Here is a 3546-nt window from a genome sequence, read left to right as displayed (position 1 = left end):
TGTTATTACAGCAAACTGTTGTACTAGATCTCTAGTAGTGACATTACTAATATGTACCTAAAATACTTGCCATTTCTCAGGTTCTTTCTCTGCCTTGGACACATCAACGATCTGTTGAAGTAAAAAAGCACTGATTCAAGCTGACAATTTTTAAGTAGAATTACTGAGTAAATACTTAACCTTCTATCATTATTATCCTGTCACACTGCCATCACAACCATGATCAAGAAGGTTACATTCCAGAAATACAATGATGTTGTTGGCATGAAATTTACATTACTTGATGTAGTGATAATGCAAACCACAGTAAATCTACCCTTGAGTGATAAGATGATTTGTGGGAAGATTTATATTCTCCTTGCAAAACTCTTCAAGGAAATTTCATGTCTGTGGGGACAAACAGGTTTGCTCTATATAAAAATCTTAGGTAAATACATTTATAATAAATAAGAAACCAGATTTCAATAATACTAAACAGACATTAAAGGTCTTTTGCCTTTTTTAAGAAGATTTTTTATGTATGATTGAAGTTTACAACACTCCAGAAAAGCCATCATGTGTTAGATTGAAAAATAAAATCAGAAGCATTTTCTGTCATATAAGTATACATGAAAAAACGGGAACGTTAATGTCTTAGAAAGTGTATGTCCAGCTTTGTACTGTTACTCATTTAACAAAGCAGAAAATAAGATACTGTACTGTAAACAAAAAGCTACAGTAAAAGGACATTTTGAAATTTACACAAGTTTGAGTTCATAAACATTTTGGTTGCTCCATAACAGTTTTCATATAAAATGAATAAAAAACCCTTGGACAGCTTTCATCACTCTTGACTACTTTTCACTTAATGCACACAGACATACTTTATATAGCAATATACTGATGTACTGTAACATGGATATTTAACTATGATTACTGCTTTTTAACTGAGATGTGTATTATCCAATCAATATTATCTGTAATTGAAATACTCATACATTATGTATTCCCATCATGTTGTTAAGTATAAAAACATGAAAATATAACTTTACATTATTCCAGTTATATACATCAGTTCAGGCTTGACAAAGATTTTTTTTTTTTACACTATGATTTTTAGAGGAGTAAGCCCAGAGGTACAATAAATAGCTTTCCACTGTATGTAGTAATGCAAGTCTACTTTTTCAAAAAGTTTAGATTACCATATGATTATTATTTCAGTTTGGTCATTCTAGCATTGAACATGAAAAACCAGAATGCATCCCCCAACATTCGTGATGAGGAGTAATGCACAGAACACCGACGGATTACAGATGTGGCAAGAAATGGTTTAGTTCAATCAGGGTGAAGTTACTGGTTAGACACTGAAAACACTGTATATACCTCTTTTGCTGACCGCACTGAGAGTATACACCGTGTTCACACGCTTGCAGAAACAGGCTCAGAGCTTGTACCACAAGAAGGGATCTCAAGTTTCTGAGAAATGCTCTGTCTTCTCCAATGTTCCGTAAACATTTTATTTAAGCCTAACAAATGGATGTCAACTAAAACTGCAAGTCATATTTTGAATTTAATTGAGGTTTAAAATAAAATAGAGATTTACTGATACTGCATGAGGCAATGCATCCACAATGCAGAAAAATTTCAACCAAATGTATGGAATTTTATCTACAGGGAAAGCTAGAGAAACATGATGTTGCTCTGATTTACATTAGCATTTAAATGAATGTTATTGCACCCCTCCTGGGATTCCTTTTTTGCTTTGAAAGTAGTTATCATCTTAAAATACACATAATTAAAACGTATGGTAACTTCAGATAGCAAAGAATATTCATAACGATTAAGATTCAGGAAAGTTTATATTTTCATCAGTACAGACTTGCATCTAATTCAAGTTATTATCGATCTTAATTCAAAAAGACATTGCCAAGGTTTTTTGTTTTGTTGTTTTTTTCTTCTCTCAACAAAGACCTCCACTAGCTACTGCTTAGAATTACCTTTTAGCAGTTTGAAAACTGCTTCCTTAAAGGAACAATTTGAGATCTGCACTTCTTACACTTAAAAAAATATTTAACACTATTTTACTGCTTGCCATTTATCAATTTTTACTGATAGTCTGCTTTCTCTATACACATATTTATGAACACAATTGTACAAAAGTAGAGATAGATTTGAACCAAATCTTTGGATCATAAGTCCCTGTACATCAGATTTCAGAGGAGCTCTAAATCAGCACCTATCTGACTACTCATGTGCTGGTATCAAGTACCACTCCAACTCAGAACAACCTTGATCTTCAGAGTTCAAAATACACATCTGAGCATCACAGCTTGGGCTCATCTGTAGAAAAAACTGCTGAACACATTCAAGTGAGCTGGGGTTGGCAACACTGCCAAAAATGAAAACATTTACCCAACCTTGACAGTGTCCTTTTAGATTTCAGACTCTTTATAACCCAACTGTATCTAGTAAAATTAATGGAACACTTGCAAATAAAACCATAGAAAAAAGTTTATTTCAAATGTCAAGCATTGCCAAGTAATTTTATATTAACACCAAATGTTAAAGAATAGGATATACAGCAAGGTTTTAATAACAATATTAAATTACAAGGTTTGAACCATTTAATTATTATTTCTTCTCAACATTACATATTTGGCTTTGAAAAATATGGAACTGATGCCTTAAGCCTTATTTTCATATTCCACTTCCCCGCAGTCTAGATTTCCTTTTTCTTCTCTTTTTTCTTGGGTTTTTTTTTTCTTTTGTCATATTCAACCATTATGGAAGCAAATTTATTTAAAACCCAGTTTTTGTTTGTGAAAATACCTAAAAATATTTTTTTTCATTTTAAATGTTTTTTTTTTTTTTCTTATAAAACATGTCACATCTTGATGCAATTGATGTCAAGTGTGCTTAAGTCAATATGAACCAAGGGACTAACAACGGTGGCTGCAGAAACTGGTGTGTTGCCTGTACAACGACTTCAGTTAGATTACAGTACTTCCATGTTAGCTGTGCATGTCAGTCAAGCTTCATCTTGAACTTGTGTATAAAATGGTGTTGTGTTTTGAACTAAGCATTCATTACAATCCAAGATGAACTCCACAAATACAAGAATTCTTGGCTGAAAGAAAAGTCTTCAAGATACTGGATGCCTCTCACCACTTTGACAATAAACGCACAAGAAAACCATTGTGTAAGGCACTCAAAAGGTTCTTATCAATCACGAGAGATCAGTCACACTGACATTCATTCCCATGCCAGGACTCACGTAAGGTACTGCATGCACTGCTTTTGTAAATTCTGGAGTCATAACACGTCCATTTTCTCCAGTACTTCCTGTAATTGACAGCCTTGCCTTGCTCCTCATGGCATCATTCAAGGTCATCTTAAGAAAGAGAAAGAAAAATAAAACGATACATTACGGAAATTCAGCATTTGAGACAGAGGGCCTGATTCTCTTCTTGCTTACACCGGGCTGGCACCAGTGTAACTCCATTGACTTCAATGAGGTTACTCTTGACTTAATCTAGAGTAAGTGAGAGGAGAATCAGATCTTTTTGC

General features: G+C 33.6%; 1 protein-coding gene across 1 annotated transcript in view; it reads right to left on the bottom strand.

Moving 5' to 3' along the window:
- Positions 1 to 488: 488 nt before the first annotated feature.
- GRIA2 (glutamate receptor, ionotropic, AMPA 2) overlaps positions 489 to 3546 on the bottom strand; it is a gene marked incomplete at its 5' end in the record, with an annotated part of 26820 nt that continues 23762 nt past the window's right edge. The window contains one exon of the mRNA XM_010139210.1: positions 489 to 3370. The remainder of the gene's footprint in view (positions 3371 to 3546) is intronic.

This window comes from Buceros rhinoceros, unplaced genomic scaffold (genome assembly GCF_000710305.1).
Source record: "Buceros rhinoceros silvestris isolate BGI_N320 unplaced genomic scaffold, ASM71030v1 scaffold7170, whole genome shotgun sequence".
In the NCBI taxonomy this organism is placed as follows: Eukaryota; Metazoa; Chordata; class Aves; order Bucerotiformes; family Bucerotidae; genus Buceros; species Buceros rhinoceros.
Note: the sequence above shows the minus strand (reverse complement) of the source record. Positions and strands in the feature narration are given on the sequence as shown.